Below are 18,072 nucleotides of genomic sequence, written 5' to 3'. Positions count from 1 at the left end.
TAATACTGATTAAATCAGTGCCTTTGGTGAAGAAATCCGCTTTGTTGTTCTTCTTTAAACACCATTTGAAGTTTTCTGATATTTAGATTTCAGTGCACAGAGGCCGGACTGTACACTAGGTCTTCTCCTCCCTGTCTGTGATTCCCCCGCTCCTCCACCTGCCTTCGGTCTTTCATTAACCTGCCTTCTCTCTCTTGACGTTTGAATAACTGAAAATGGTAGGTGGAAAAAATAGATTCTTGTAAGCAGGTTTACTCCATTTGGGACTTTGATGTTGTTGTAGTGTAGTCCCCTGTGTTAGGATTTTGAAGTTCTGCATTTTGTGTTTGTTTTGGTGCCTTTTCAAACATTTCCTCCATGGAGCCTTCAGTGGTTGCATTTTTTCCTTTTTCCTTTCCCCACATGTCATCCTATATGTTGCTGTTGTTAGTATTCTATATAGATTTAGAAAGGGAAAGGTGTGCCTTGAGTTGCTTAAAGAATAAATAAACTTTTGGTTATTTTTTATGTTTCAAGCCCTTTAATTCTAAGGCACCCACCATTTGCTCAAAAGACCACTTAGAGGTAGACAGCCACTGCTTGAGTGTGCACACAGCAGAATATGGATGCAATAAAAAACACATAGACTTTGTACTAAATCCATACACTGCTTGTATACACAAGCTCTCAGCTAGGAACTATGTTCGCCTGTCTGCTGAGCTTTACGCTTCTGTCTGCTGTGCTTCGTGTGCCTCTGTCTGCCTAGCTTTGTGTGCCTTTGTCTGCTGAGCTTTGCGCCTCTGTCTGCTGAGCTCCATGTGTCTGTCTGCTGAGCTTCACGTCTCTGTCTGCTGAGCTTCATGCACCTCTGTGTGCTGAGCTTCACGTTCCTCTGTGTGCTGAGCTTCGCGTTCCTCTGTCTGCTGAGCTTCGTGCCTCTGTCTGCTGAGCTTCACGCTTCTGTCTGCTGAGCTTCATGCACCTCTGTGTGCTGAACTTCACGTATTGCTTCCTCCTCCTAATTCAATCAATCCCATTATTGGAAGAAAATAAATAATGAAACAAAAAGGGGACCCCAGATACAGTTGTATAAGGGAGCCCTATTGCTCTATCAGTCTGTTTTCATATCTGGAATAAAAGTGTCAGGATGCGACTGCTCTCTAGCGCCCTCTTAGGTCAATTTCGCAACTGCTGGAAAATAAGTAAATGAGGCTGCAGAGCTACTATTATGCCAAATAGTGAAGGTCTCACACCAAGGGTAATGCATATATATCATTGATTCTTGCTAATGGAATATATATACCTCGGTACCATTGCTGATGCAAAAATAATCTAACTGCCACCACTAAACTTTACAGGTAGTTTGGAGACCCGTTTCAGATAGCATATCTGTGTCTGTCTGTGTCGGTCTGTCTGTCTGTGTGTCTGTCTCTCTGTGTGTCTCTTTACCTGTCTATCTGTGTGTCTGTCTCTTTCCCTGTCTGTCTCTTTCCCTGTCTGTCTCTTTCCCTGTCTGTCTCTTTCCCTGTCTGTCTCTTTCCCTGTCTGTCTCTTTCTTTGACTGTCTCTTTCCCTGTCTGTCTCTTTCCCTTTGACTGTCTCTCTCTGTCTTTTTCCCTGTCTGTCTGTCTCTGCCTCTTTCTTTGACTGTCTCTTTCCCTGTCTGTCTCTTTCCCTGTCTGTGTCTGTCTCTTTGACTGTCTCTCTCTGTCTTTTTCCCTGTCTGTCTGTCTCTGCCTCTTTCTTTGACTGTCTCTCTGTCTCTTTCCCTGTCTCTTTGTCTGTCTGTCTGTCTGTCTCTTTCCCTGTCTGCCTCTTACTCTGTCTGTACCTATGTCTGTCTGCCTCTTTCTGTCTCTATCCGTCTTCCCATCAACATCTTATTACCTCACCCAGAAGCTTCTTATACTAACACTTTATTTTGTTCCTATAGCAACCAATCACAGCTGCTATTAATAACCTGTAGCTCACAGCTCCATTGACTTTAATGGAGGCAGGTTTTTTGGAGAGTAACTGTAAAGCGCGGGGTTAAATTCTCCCGCCAAAACATAGTCTATGACGTTCCCTGAGTCACATGGGGTGTCTGTGCAAAATTTCGTGATTGTAATGCAATGGTGCAGATTCCTTTAGCAGAAATGCATACATACACACATACATACACTCAGCTTTATATATTAGATACAGGAATTTACAGCAGGGAACAATACAAATACAGTACACAGTTACATAAAATAATAAGGGAAAAATAAAAGAACACTACTACACCTGGTCATGGATATGGCTCAGATATAGGCGAGAGGCACCCCATGAATTTAGAAATAAATGGACAATCCTATACACAGCATGTATTCCTATAGGCATTAGCCCCGAGTGTAATGAGACATTTACTTATATTAACCTCCACAGACCCACCTCTGCTGACATCATATAGGGGAGGGAGGTTTCACTCTCACAGAAGTATGGAATTCTCACTTTCCTCATATCTCTGCCTGGGAGCGCCCCACGCTGAAGATATTGCCCTCATATTTCATATTACGATTTTATCAGTATGTGGATACTAAACAAGGGACATCTAGTATGTTCTGGATGGCAGATATTAATTTGTGGCTCATCCGTAGGTAGTATGATTAAGCAAAGATATGTCTTAGGTGCGGGATGGAATCCTCAGATCAGTGGTATGCCCGCCATATTTGTGGGATTTATGTGCCTCGCAATATTAATACTTTCCCAACACCAGCCTGGCTGACAAATTCTTTTCATCAGAGGAGCTGTCTTTCTGCAGGAAGCTTCTACTCCGCCCCGTGTATACAAATTGTAGTCGGACTGTCTCTTAGCACACAGTGGGCTCCTGACTTTAAAGATTTTTGTATCCTTTCCTGAATTAAGATGGTCACACATCTGCTAGGTGAACATTTGCCTGTATGTACAGTTTTCCTGAGGGAGGGTGTCACCCCTGATCCAGGGACCATGAAAACATATCTGCCTATTATATTTTCATGACAAAAAGGGTATGTTTTATTTCGTTGTTGTATGAGGACGTCTGCTTAAAACAATTGGTGGAAAAAAAGTGGTAAGAAAACGATCAAAAAATGGTCCTGTTAATTTTTATGGCAAAATGGCTGTTCATATGATCAGGCTTATGAGCTTCTCTTGAATGTTTTAAGCTTTCAAAGACACCAAGTGTTAAAAAGAAGAGACGTACATTCTTCAGAAAGTTGCTCAATGCTTTACATTACAAGTCAATGAGAAGAATAAAAAGATGCATTTTGTTAATGTTTTGCTTTAAAAATACTAGTATGTTCATTCATTATTTAATTCAGTTCAAAAAAATGTCCAGACAATGGCAGTAAAAAAAGATACCCTAAAACCTTTAGATGAACATTTTGAAAAAGCACTGAAGATTAGGAAACAACCAAAAAAAAGTTATAAAAAACACTTCAGATTTTCAAAACTCTGGAGAAAAAAAATCCAGAAGCGTCTTCTGCTTGATGAAGATGTAGTGTAATACCCTAAGGGCTTTTCCTCTGTGCTAGGATAATATTGGTATTGGCAGTAAAACAAGAGAAAGCTCCTTCATTTCTGGCTGACCTAGAGAGATAACCTACAAAATCTTTTTTTTTTTCTTCTTTAATTAAACTCAGACAATTTCTCCTTTGTTCTGAGCCTGTGTAGAAATGGGACAGGGGGCGGTTACACCCCAGCTACATTTTTCTCTATCGGCAGCAGAACACAATCAGTCTTTTCATGTCCTCCCAAACATTACACACTGAGCTTACTCTTAGAGTCATAAGAAGTAATGTAGGACAGTCCTGCTCTTACCTTGTCCTGGAGCCCATCTTCTACTGTGCCTGACTCCACTCCTCCACAGGATAACCTAACATCACCCTGCTCCTGAAGATATTTTGGGAAGACCTCTCTGACCAATAGATTGGCAAATGCTCAATGTAACAATGACCAAAAATGCTTTCCTATCTACATAATACACAACATCTCCATGGTCTTCAGTCTTTTCCTCTTCGGGATCAAACTTTCTTCTTCTACAGTACAGTGAGGTAAGCGATGTGAACCCATGCCTCCTTCATTCTAGAGTTTTTCTTCTGACCTATGGGGAAAAGGAGCCATATATTTTTTTGTGACGATGTGCCTTGGTGCACAGGACCTTATACTTTGTAATATACCATTATGTAGACTATACATACCCAATGTATATATCCCTTACTCATGTGCCACATGTACACACACTGTAACCACTGTGCCAGTGATCCTTTACATCTCCAATGGAGCAACACTCCATACTGTACCTATTCCAAGTGTGACAAAGCTGCAGTATTGTCACCAGGTGTTAACGTGTAAAAGAACATCTCCACCTAATGCCATGTGGGTGGCAACTTTCCTCTATTTAAGACATGTAAAAGCCTTTGTAATATGTAGAAATTATACGGCACATACACAGAACGCCACACAATCCGACATCATACCATACATTACTTCAAAAGTCCTGGGTACACATGCACTAACAATTGGTACTAATATTTAACTCCCAATCTAATATATAAAGCTGAGTGTGTGTGTGTGTGTGTGTGTGTGTGTGTGTGTGTGTGTGTGTGTATGTCCGCTAAAGGAATCTGCACCGTCGCTTTTACAATCACAAAATTGAAAGACACCCCATGTGACTCCGGGAATGTCACAGACTATGTTTTGAGGGGAAAATGTAACCCTGCGCTTTACAGTTACTCTCCAAAAAACCTGCCTCCATCTGAATGAAAACTAAAAATGTGGAATCTGATACATTATGATTGTGGATTAGCAAATTTGTAATGTGATTACAATTTCTCCACATAATCTGTTTCTCAAACAAAATCTTTTTATATTGATAAAGCCTGTCCAACAAAATGATATCCTACCTGTATGGTTTTCTATTTGAGCCCTATGTTATGGTTGCTTATCTTAACCAAAAACAGTGCGAATTGCGGTGGAGCAATTTTTGTAGCTCGCTGCCCGATCTAGATTTGACCTCTGCTTCGTTTTCTGATTATGTCCTTGCCTGCCTGATTCTGTCCCTGTTTTGCATTTCCTGGTTTGACCCTGCCTGACTACTACTCTCATTGGACTGCAGATTACCACAGGTAGTGATCTCCGGGGCCCTGTATAATTCCAAATCCCTGTATAGGGGTTAAAGGGTCTCAGGCTTTTCAGGGTCCTGCGTTGTGAGCGGCTTTCCTCTAGCCTGTCCATTACAGTCAGTCTGAGTCTGTGGCTTCAGGCAGGCGTTAGAGCTGAAGATGGTTCTGGTAAGGTAGTTGTGTACAGACCATGGTTCTGGTGATATAGTTGTGTCATGAAGGTGGCTCTGATTATGTAATCATCTGCTAACAGTGCTTCTAATGATGTAATTGTGTGCTGTTGGTGATTCTGATTAGTTAATTGTGCACTGGGGATGGTTCTGGTGATGCAGTCGTGTAATAGTGATTCTATGTAGTTGTGTACTGACAGTGGTTCTGGTGATGCAGTCATCTGCTGACAGTGCTTCTAATTATAGTAACAAAAGGAGACAGTTGCACACTGCAGTGCTAAGATTTGTGGAACAATGACTATGGGAATATAGACAAGCATTACTGCTATGAAAAAAACAAATGTAAAATTTGAGTTTTTTTAAACCCAAATAGAGGCATTAGTTTGATAGGTACCCAACATAAAGGAGGTCGCCTTGCTGCTGGCTGTTGGGCTCACATAAAATCTGGCCAATTTTGTGTGCTAAGTATCTCAATTTTTACATGTTTTTTCATAGCAGTAATTCATGTCTATATTCCCATATTCATTGTTCCACATATCTTAGCACTATAGAGTGCAACTGTCTCCTTTTTGTTCCTATGTTTCATAATCAGTTCGCACCTGTTCACATTAAAAAGGTAAGATGTATCTCAATCTTTTTCTTAGATTACAGTGCTTCTAATTATGTAATTGTGTGTTGACGATGGTTCTGATGAGGTAGTTGTGTAATTGATGGTGGTTCTGGTGTTTTTGTGTACTGATCGTGGTTCTGGTGATACAGTTGTATACTGACAGTAGTTTTCATGATGCAGTCATGTACTCACTAAGGTTCTGGTAATGCATTCGATGATGGTTATGATAATGTAATTGTTAGTTGATGGTGCTTCTGTTGTTGTAGTCATGTACTGATGGTGCTTCTGATAACATATTTGTGCACTCACAGTGGTTTTGGTCATGTAACATGAACAGTTATATGCACGTTTACCGGCCAATTTAGATGGGCTATCAGAAACAATGGGAACAGAATTATTATTATTATTATTATTATTATTATTATAGCACCATTTATTCCATGACACTTTACATGTTAAAAGGGGTACACATAGTAAGGACAAGTACAATGACCATAAACAAAACAATGCACAGGCTGTTATAGGAATAAAGGACACTGCTCGCGAGGGCTCACAGTCTACAGGGGATGGGTGAGGATACAGTAGTTGAGGGTACAGATGGTCGTGTAGCGCTATATCAGAATGAATATTAATACTGTCATTCTGTCTCCATAACCATCATTTTGTTGGCAACACATTTCTCATTTATATTGGTTACTGTCTGGCAAATAAAAATGTTTGATTTTTTTGTATGCCAACATAAACAATCAGATCACCTGATGAATAAGCATTCTGCTTGTTTGTCAGGTGATCACAGGCATGTTTACACAAGCAGAACATTGAGAACAAGCTTTTTTACAAACTCCCTTTAGCCAAGTTTTGGCTTGTCTACGTTAAAGGGGTACTCTGGGGAGATAAAAAAAACCAAAACATTTTGTATTGTCCCTGCCCTCATGCACTATGAAGCTAAGCTGGCCACTGCAGTTTTAGCATATTTAGATAACATGGAAATCAATAAGATAGTGGCTGCTACTCATGCCTCACCCATCCTCCCACATGAAATGTTACATCACAGACCAGTATAATATTATGGAGCTTCATTCTGAAAACAAAGCTCCATATGTCGCTCACTATAAGCTGCCATGCGTTCTGCTAACTGTGATGACCTATGCAGTGTTGTTCACAGAACGTTTTGAGAATGAGGCTCCATAGGATTTGATGGATGTCGTGGGACATTACACTGTTGGATTATATCGGAACTTCAAGGATTTCTTTTTAATTAATTGGTGAATGAGGGAGTCTTTATTCAAATAAACTTTTTCTGCATGTGTGTGTGTGTGTGTGTGTGTGTGTGTGTGTGTGTGTGTGTGTGTGTGTGTGTGTGTGTGTGTGTGTGTATTTTTAATGGTATACTTACTGGGTAGGTGTTGCAATGTCTGAGAGACGACTTTCCATTACTATCCCCTGGGCTTCATGCCAGCTGTCAATTCACAGCTGACATCAGCCCCAAAAGTATTACCTCAATTGCTACTGCACCAGGGCAATTGGAAAAAGCCAGGCAAAGCAACAGAACTGGAATGGATGTGGGCTGCTATTTTTAGGCTGGGAAGGATCAAATAACCATGGGCCTTCCCAGCCTGATAATACCATCCCCCAGCTGGCTGGTTATCAAAAATAGAGCAGACCACAAGCTATCTTTTTAAATTATTTAAATAAATAATAGTAAAAAAAAAACAGTGTCTGGTCCTCCTTTTTTTTTATAATACCAGTGGAAAAAAAAAGCAGACAGATGAGGGCTGTAGTACGCAGCTATGTGCTTTACCTGTACTGGTTATCAAAAATAGGAGTACCTTACTTTTTTTTTTTTATTCATTCCCTATCCACATTTGTTTGCAGGGCAATTTTCCTGCTCTTACCCTCATTTTCCAGCCCACTAGCGCTTACTATGACAATTTTACAGCACTAAGGTTTGGGTCCCCATTGGCTTATATGGTTCCGGGGCAAGTTCCAGTCAAGTCGGGGTCCCGAACTGATCTTTTAACTAAAGTCCGGCCAAACTTGGCCAACCCGAACATCCATGGGTCCGCTCATCTCTATTTATAATCAGAATTATTTACAGTGGAACCTTGGTTAACGAGAAGAATCCGTTCTGGGACTCTGCTTGTTAACCAAGTTACTCGTTCAGCAAAGCAAGATTTCCCATAGGAAATCATTGCAATGCAGACAATTTGGTCCACAACTTGTTAAATGTCCCATCCTGGTCCCCTGTTGTGCCATTCCTCACACGCACAAACACACACAAACACGTACAAACACGCACAAACTCACACAAACTCACACGCACATATTATATGCTCACCTTACCTTCCGTTCCATCTCCGGCCTGTTGGGACTTGCTGTTCGCTAGCACAGGCTGTGTATATGGTAACCATGACGACGAGGGAGGAACTTCCGCACCCAGAGCGCTGACATCAAAGGCAGGAGCCGCTTGCCTCTGATTGGTTAGCGCGCTGCCTTTGAGTAGCGTCTGACAGCAGACGTTCCTGCCTCGTCGCCGATGGTTATCGATACACAGCCTGGAGCGGCGAACTACAATACCCAGGAGGCCGGCAATGGAAAGGAAGGTACACATATTATGCTCACCTTACCTTCCGTTCCATCGCCGGCCTCCTGGGTCTTGTAGTTCGCCGCGATGATTCCTCCCTCGTCGCGATGCACCGGCGAACTACAAGACCCAGGAGGCCGACGATGGAACGGAAGTTAAGGTGAGCATAATACTGTATGTGCGTGCGTGTTTGTTTGTGTGTGTTTTGTGCGTGCTTGTGTTTGAGTGGACTGCAAGAGTGGGTCAGAGCGTGGTGGATGTACGGAACCGGAAGTGTGTGCGGTGAGTATTTTGCTCGCACAGCAAAGCTTTCTCGTAAACCGAGTTACAAATTTACAGAAAGCTTTGCTTGTTAAGCGAAATTCTCGTTAACTGAGTTACTCGTTAAGCGAGGTTCCACTGTATTATGGTATTACACTGTGTGTATAAAAAATATTGTCTGTCCATGTTTTTTTTTATACAATATCCATAAAAAGTAAAGTAGGCAACCCTGCAAAAGACCTTTAATTTCTTTTAGGTCTCAAAATGAGGGGCACCACTATTTTTTTCCCATAGAGGACAAGTTAGCCTGAATATTTTGTAGATTATATATTTTCTTGAGAGAGGTACATTTCAATGGAAGTGGATATTGCAGCAACCTGCTGTTGTATGATAGAAGCACTTGAACATTATTAAACCTTTCCTACAAGAGATGTACGGTACATTTTTTTTAGCCAAAAACCATTCAGAAAAGAACTAATCTTATTAATAGAATACATAACTTACTAAATTTATCAGGCATAAAACAATTCCTTGGACATTAGAAGAGTAATATGAAACTCCTGAGCGAACCTGTTCGGAAAAGGTTCACCAAGTTCAGATTTAGTACAAGCCTTGGCCCGTTCAGCTCGGGCTCAGACACTCGAACACTTTTATCAAAAGTTGGCAATATTCAATTTTTTGTTCAGTAACTGTTCAGTTTTCAGAAACCTTCCACTCCCGGCCCCATCACAGCCATGTCAAGTATTGGTATGGCTGTGATTGGCCAGGGAAATCACTGTAAAGAAAGGAAGCAAAATGGTTAAAGCAGGACATACTTAACAAGTCTCCCCGTGGCTGTAATGCTACTTCCTGGGCTGCTAATTATCCCTTATAAATATTCACTGCTTCCCTTGCCCACCGTCCTCCCGGCATCTCTGATTTGCTGCAGTCAGACTGCGCTCTCATCCTCTCTGGCAGCGTCTGCGATTGGTTGTAATCATACACGCTGTCTGTGTCCCCTTAGTCTGTAAAAATAAATAAATATATAAATAAAATGGCATATTGATACCCAGCACAGATAAATCCCCTGGCTACAGGCTGCTGCTGCAACTGTGTGCGAGATCTTGGCTATGTATAAAAATAAGAGGGACTGCATGCGTTTTAAAATAATTATTTAAATAAATATTTTTTAAAAAAAAGCGTACGGTCCCCCCAATTTTGATTCTCAGCCAAGACAAAGCCAACAGCTGGGAGCTGGAATTCTCAGTCTGGGGAGGCCCATGGTTATTGGGCCCCTTCAGCCTAAAAATAGCAGCCTGCAACCGCCCCAGAATTGTCGCATCCATTAGATGCGACAATCCCAGGGCTATATCCATCTCTCCCCGATTGCCCTGGTGCAGTGCGAATCGAGAAAATAAGGGGTTAGTGACAGCTCATAGCTGTCATCTGTCATGGGTGTAAAATACAGAGAAAGCCGGCACACTGAAAATATGGTATTGTGCTCAAGGAAAGAACCGAGTCCTCATTGTCATAGAATGTAACCTCAAATTCGGCAAATTCGACATTTCAACTTCCTCAAGGTCTTTATCAAGAAATTCTGTGTAAAAGGAGCCAGGCTGTGGAATTGTCCAATTGAATATCGGAGGAGCGCTAGGTTGGGGTATGGCAGCATATACTGCAGGGGATCCTCTAAATGTATGTGAGAAGTGACAGGTGTCACCTGGCTCCTTTTAAGGCCACTTTACACACACAGATAAATCTGTGGCAGATCTGTGGTAGATCTGTGGTTGCAGTGAAATTGTGGACAATCAGTGCCAGGTTTGTGGCCGTGTACAAATGGAACAATATGTCCATGATTTCACTGCAACCACAGATCTGCCAAAGATTTATCTCTGTGTGTAAAGTGGCCTTGACACAGATATCCTTGATAAAGACCTTCATGAGGTCGAAACGTTGAATTTGGATTTTTCTGTGGTGCCGAATCTGAATAACATGTCACTTTTTGCAACATTTATGAACTAAATTGGTCTTATTTGGTGCTGAAGTTACAGTCTGTCAGGAGTGTGTCATCAGTAGCAGACAGTCCTGTGGTGTCCGTCTATAGAAAGTCACAGCATTTGGCTGCGCAAACTGCTCCCTGACTGTCTATTATTTCTGCTTGGTTTTCATTACTTTCCCTTTAGGACCCTGTGGGGTTCCTCAGCCTTTCAGCTGCTTTTCATCAGCATTTGCCTGGTGGCTCTATATACCTTCACTTCCTATTACTCGGTTCTAGTGATGGCTATAACTTCCTATAGATCCTGAGTGGAACCAGTCAGCTTGCAATCATCTCGAGTACTTTGTTGCATTTTGCAGTTCCTCTCCTTGTATCTATGTTGAGATTAGTTGTTTATTATTTTCCCTTGTTTGGTATCCAAGTGTGTCCTTTAGTAGTTGTAGTGTTGATGAAGAGCTCATCCCATGTGCTCCCTACCTAAGGCCCAGATCAGAGTCAGCCTAGGGCCATTTGTCCAGATTAGTGCATAGATGCGGAACCTTTCTAGGGCGGTGAGGGAACCCAGGGCCCAGCTGTACGATTGGTTAATGGTCACCATCTCTCTCCCCCTTCTCTAGACTGGTGGATGCTCTGTTTGTAAAAACACATGCTTACCTGCAGTATGTTCGCTAATCCCATCTCCATCTATGCCATTGACTCAGCACCGCTTGCTCAGGGATGCCTTACACAGATTATACATAATATAAGACTGAGGGTAGAACCCCTGCATTGTGAAGTAATTTTCTGCTATGTCCTGGAGGGCCTTCCCATCTCCATTGTTTTGGGTCTACCCTGGTTGGTGAAACATAATCCTGTAGTGGATTGGCAATCCAGGGAAATTGTGGAGTGGGAAAATTACTGTTTTGATATTTTCTTAAACACTTTCCTCTCCGCGTCTCTACATTTTTCTTGATGTTGACATTGGGTTTCACTCTAGATCCAGACAGATGTATTCAAAAAAAGTGCCTCCACCAATTCATTTTTACATGCATCCTCAGCCCATGACCTATTGACCATTCGGGTCATCTCGACTGGCCAGTTTCTACGTATGAAACGCATTTGCTCTTCACAAGAAAGATAAAATGGCAATCTGACGATTTGAGCCTTTGCTTTCATGAGAAAGGATACAGTAATCGCAATATTAAATTTGGCTATTTGAGACCTAAACATACCCCAAGAAATCAATTACGGTATATAAAAAGAAAATATCGACTCCGAACTGTAAAATTCGATTCATTGTCACGTAACAATTTGAAAAGGGAAACTATGCATGCGGTCCTTACACGTCATTGGCCGGTACTAAAAAGTGATCCCATCCTGGTGAATACTCTTAATGAAGTATTGAAATTGGTTGAAGGGTTTCACCAGCACAAAACTCCAGGCATTTTGTTCTTTAAAATAAAAATTCCTTTATTTTCATATCATTAAAAAGTCCATGCTATGGTGGTCAAGCCCATGTCAGAGAGGACGCGTTTCGAACATCCAGTTCTTATTCAGTCTCTAAACCATCTAGTCACAGAACTGTTTAAAAAGGGCTGAACCCAAACATGTGATCAAATGCAAGGAGAGAGCAAGACAATACAAAAACATTAACCCCTTGAGTTATATCACTCCATATAATGCTTATAACACTTATATATATACAAAGTTTTCTTAGCCAGATTAATATGCAAACATTAATTCATTTCTTTTATTTAAACCTTTCGGAAATCTTGTGCCCATTAAAAACATCCATTTTATTTCTCTCTGAAAGAGGATATCTTTCAAATTTCCACCTCTTCTAGGTAGTTGAATTTTTTCAATGGCATTGACTTTCATGCCTGTTAAATTGCCTGCATGTGCGTCACGAAAATGTTGAGACGCACCTGATAATTTTCTTGTGGTGGCATTATTATCATCATAAATGCGTTCAGATATCCTCTTTCTGAGAGAACGACAAGTGCTGCCTATATATTGTAACTGACAAATAGTACACGATATTAAATAAACCACATGGTCTGAACTGCAGTTTATGAGTGACATTATTTTATACGTTTTTTTATCTGTAAATGAGGAAAATTCCTTCACATTTGACATATAACCGCATAGTCCACACGATCTGTGGCCACATTTGAAAGAGCCTGTGCTGGGTAACCAATTGCCAGTGTTTTTTTCTTTTTTAGTGGAACCGCACCTATTCATATGATCACTAGGTGATAACATGGATCCCAATGTAATGTTCCTTTTTGAGACAAATTTAACTCCATTTTTTAAGATTTTGTATAATATGTCATCTGTAGATAAAATGGGTAAATATTTTTTGATAATTTTAATTACATCATAATAATTCTTACTGTATGTTGTTGAAAAAACAACTGACAATTCTTTCTGGGGATTATCTCTGGTTTTATTCATGTCCAAATATTGTGACCTACTCACTTTGGTTGCCTTGGTTTTGGCTTTCTGGAGATTTGTCATTTTATAACCTCTTGCCAAAAACCTTTTTTCAATAGTGCTGCATTCTACCTCAAAACCATTTTGGGTGTTGCAACATCTCCTAGCACGGACATATTCACCTGTAGGGATGTTATTTATAACATGCTTTGGATGGCAACTTCCCGCATGTAATAATGAGTTGCCTGATATGGGTTTTCTATAAAGACTGCAATTAATTTCTCCATTGTCACTCTTCCCATGGAATTGTATATCCAAAAAATTAATTTTTGATACATCATGAAAAAAAGTGAAAAAAAGATTATGGGCATTATTATTGATATATGATATGAAATCCTCAATTTTTTTATTTGGATTTTGCCATACAATAAGTACATCATCTATAAATCTCAGATATAATGCTATATCCGAGAAAAAAGGATTGCACTGATTAAAAATATATTGTTCTTCCCACCAAAACATAAATATGCCTGCTAGAGAGGGGGAAAACCGTGCGCCCATTGAACATCCCTGTAACTGAATATATCCTTTATTTAAAAAGGTAAAGTAGTTGTTTTTAAGTAAAAACTCAGTTACTTCAATCAAATAGTCCTGTAATTCAAGTGAGTAGTCAGAATATTTTTTGAGCAAATCTTTCAACGCTAAAATGGCAAGGGAATGTGGAATGGATGTATAAAGTGATTGCACATCACAAGTTAACCAACTGAAATTATCCTGCCATTTCATCTGAGAAATAATATTCAACACATGTTTGCTATCCAGGACATAGCCAGGAGACATTTTAGGAAGAAATTGAAGGTGGTTATCCAACCACTCTGCTAGATGTTCAGTATAAGAATCTATACCTGAGACAATCGGTCTCATTTTTGGGGGAAACTGATTTTTATGTGACTTGGGTAAGGCATGTAATAGTGGTATTAAGCAATAAGAGGGATTGAGATAATCTCTCAATTTTTCATCCATTAAACCCAAATGTAAGACTTCTAGAATTTTTTCCAAGGATTTTTTTATATCTGCAGAGGGGTCATGATCGACTCTCCTGTAGGTATCACAATCCTGTAACATAGTCAATACCTCCCTATCATAAAGTCCAGTATCCAAAACTACGACTGCCCCCCCCTTGTCAGAATTTTTTATTATGATGTTAGAGTTTTTTTGCAAGGAAATAATCGCATCCTTCTCAGTCTTAGACAAATTTTGAACCATAGGTTCTTGTAAATGAGAAAGAGCAGTTAACTCCTTTTCTACTATGTTCTGGAAATCAGTCATCTGATCACACCTCGAGGGTATGGGATAAAAACTGGGATTAGGAACATTAAAGTGGGAAACCGCACAATGTGAATTAGGTCCGGCACCACTATCACTTGACAAATCATGCAAATCTTGTAAAGCCATTTGTTCTTTAAATGACATAGGAGAGAAAAAATGTCAGCTGATGCATTTGAAACATTAGGAACATTAACCTCATTTTCATCGTGAAAAAAGTGTTTTTTTTACTGTTAATTTTCGGATAAACTTATTAACATCTAGTATTGTTTTAAAAAGATCAAACCTCTTGTTGGGAACAAAATTTAAACCCCTTTTCAAAACACTAATTTCACTGCTGTTTAAAATGCATGCCGACATATTTATAACAGAAAAATTATTATTATCAATATTCATTTCCTTTCCCCCTCGTAAAATGATTGTGTTGGTACACATGACTTTCTATGTTTGCGGCCGCTCCTCCTTGTTTTTTTCGATTTTTTTGAAAAAACGGCTGGTTTTTCAAGTTTTTTGACACACTTGAGGAAGTAGATGGGGTGTCAAAATTATTATCGGACGAGCTTCAAAAATGTTTTCATTGAATAAGCAAAATACCCCTTTGGAAACGCACACTGAAATGAATCAAATCATGTGGGAATTAGAAAAAGTAATGTCAGCGAGAATTTCGTACCTGGTGGGACAGTGAAACCTTGCAAGCATATCTGGACAAAAATATGGTTCCCAGGGGACTTCGGCTGAACAAAAGACCCACAGTTGAATTTAATCAAGAATTTGTTGCAAAATGGGACACTATCTTATCTGAATGCTCCAAAAAACTTATTCAATTAATTATAGAACAAGAACGAAATAAAATAGGTGTGTTGGAGAATAAGATTAAAGAAATTGAAGTTTCCCTTGCACAATATTCAAGTCTGGATGCTTATAAGACCATGAAAGACCAGATAAATACTAAAATCATTGCCCTTGAGGATACAATCACTGCATTCAAAGAAAAGAAGTTTGTTCGTGATCTAAGGGACTATGAGGATAATAAAATCTACAATTGGCATAATTCCAGGAGATTTTTCCAAGCTGGTCCCAGATCCATATTGAAAAATCATAAAAGATGTAACAATTCTACTCGTGTTAATTTTTCTTCTACGGACTTTGAAACGACTGATGTGGACTCTACAGATTATAATACTGACACGTCCGATAATAATTTTGACACCCCATCTACTTCCTCAAGTGTGTCAAAAAACTTGAAAAACCAGCCGTTTTTTCAAAAAAATCGAAAAAAACAAGGAGGAGCGGCCGCAAACATAGAAAGTCATGTGTACCAACACAATCATTTTACGAGGGGGAAAAGGAAATGAATATTGATAATAATAATTTTTCTGTTATAAATATGTCGGCATGCATTTTAAACAGCAGTGAAATTAGTGTTTTGAAAAGGGGTTTAAATTTTGTTCCCAACAAGAGGTTTGATCTTTTTAAAACAATACTAGATGTTAATAAGTTTATCCGAAAATTAACAGTAAAAAAACACTTTTTTCACGATGAAAATGAGGTTAATGTTCCTAATGTTTCAAATGCATCAGCTGACATTTTTTTCTCTCCTATGTCATTTAAAGAACAAATGGCTTTACAAGATTTGCATGATTTGTCAAGTGATAGTGGTGCCGGACCTAATTCACATTGTGCGGTTTCCCACTTTAATGTTCCTAATCCCAGTTTTTATCCCATACCCTCGAGGTGTGATCAGATGACTGATTTCCAGAACATAGTAGAAAAGGAATTAACTGCTCTTTCTCATTTACAAGAACCTATGGTTCAAAATTTGTCTAAGACTGAGAAGGATGCGATTATTTCCTTGCAAAAAAACTCTAACATCATAATAAAAAATTCTGACAAGGGGGGGGGCAGTCGTAGTTTTGGATACTGGACTTTATGAAAGGGAGGTATTGACCATGTTACAGGATTGTGATACCTACAGGAGAGTCGATCATGACCCCTCTGCAGATATAAAAAAATCCTTGGAAAAAATTCTAGAAGAAGGCTTACATTTGGGTTTAATGGATGAAAAATTGAGAGATTATCTTAATCCATCTTATTGCTTAATACCACTATTACATGCCTTACCCAAGTCACATAAAAATCAATTTCCCCCAAAAATGAGACCGATTGTCTCAGGTATAGATTCTTATACTGAACATCTGGCAGAGTGGTTGGATAACCACCTTCAATTTCTTCCTAAAATGTCTCCTGGCTATGTCCTGGATAGCAAACATGTGTTGAATATTATCTCTCAGATGAAATGGCAGGATAATTTCAGTTGGTTAACTTGTGATGTGCAATCACTTTATACATCTATTCCACATTCCCTTGCCATTTTAGAGTTGAAAGATTTGCTCAAAAAATATTCTGACTACTCACTTGAATTACAGGACTATTTGATTGATGTAACTGAGTTTTTACTTAAAAACAACTACTTTACCTTTTTAAATAAAGGATATATTCAGTTACAGGGATGTTCAATGGGCGCACGGTTTTCCCCCTCTCTAGCAGGCATATTTATGTTTTGGTGGGAAGAACAATATATTTTTAATCAGTGCAATCCTTTTTTCTCGGATATAGCATTATATCTGAGATTTATAGATGATGTACTTATTGTATGGCAAAATCCAAATAAAAAAATTGAGGATTTCATATCATACATTAATAATAATGCCCATAATCTTTTTTTCACTTTTTTTCATGATGTATCAAAAATTAATTTTTTGGATATACAATTCCATGGGAAGGGTGACAATGGAGAAATTAATTGCAGTCTTTATAGAAAACCCATATCAGGCAACTCACTATTACATGCGGGAAGTTGCCATCCAAAGCATGTTATAAATAACATCCCTACAGGTGAATATGTCCGTGCTAGGAGATGTTGCAACACCCAAAATGGTTTTGAGGTAGAATGCAGCACTATTGAAAAAAGGTTTTTGGCAAGAGGGTATAAAATGACAAATCTCCAGAAAGCCAAAACCAAGGCAATCAAAGTGAGTAGGTCACAATATTTGGACATGAATAAAACCAGAGATAATCCCCAGAAAGAATTGTCAGTTGTTTTTTCAACAACATACAGTAAGAATTATTATGATGTAATTAAAATTATCAAAAAATATTTACCCATTTTATCTACAGATGACATATTATACAAAATCTTAAAAAATGGAGTTAAATTTGTCTCAAAAAGGAACATTACATTGGGATCCATGTTATCACCTAGTGATCATATGAATAGGTGCGGTTCCACTAAAAAAGAAAAAAACACTGGCAATTGGTTACCCAGCACAGGCTCTTTCAAATGTGGCCACAGATCGTGTGGACTATGTGGTTATATGTCAAATGTGAAGGAATTTTCCTCATTTACAGATAAAAAAACGTATAAAATAATGTCACTCATAAACTGCAGTTCAGACCATGTGGTTTATTTAATATCGTGTACTATTTGTCAGTTACAATATATAGGCAGCACTTGTCGTTCTCTCAGAAAGAGGATATCTGAACGCATTTATGATGTTAATAATGCCACCACAAGAAAATTATCAGGAGCGTCTCAACATTTTCGTGACGCACATGCAGGTAATTTAACAGGC

Source organism: Anomaloglossus baeobatrachus, chromosome 9 (assembly GCF_048569485.1).
Source record: "Anomaloglossus baeobatrachus isolate aAnoBae1 chromosome 9, aAnoBae1.hap1, whole genome shotgun sequence".
Classification (NCBI taxonomy): Eukaryota; Metazoa; Chordata; class Amphibia; order Anura; family Aromobatidae; genus Anomaloglossus; species Anomaloglossus baeobatrachus.
The sequence above is the reverse complement of the archived record's forward strand: the minus strand, read 5'-3'. Positions refer to the sequence as shown.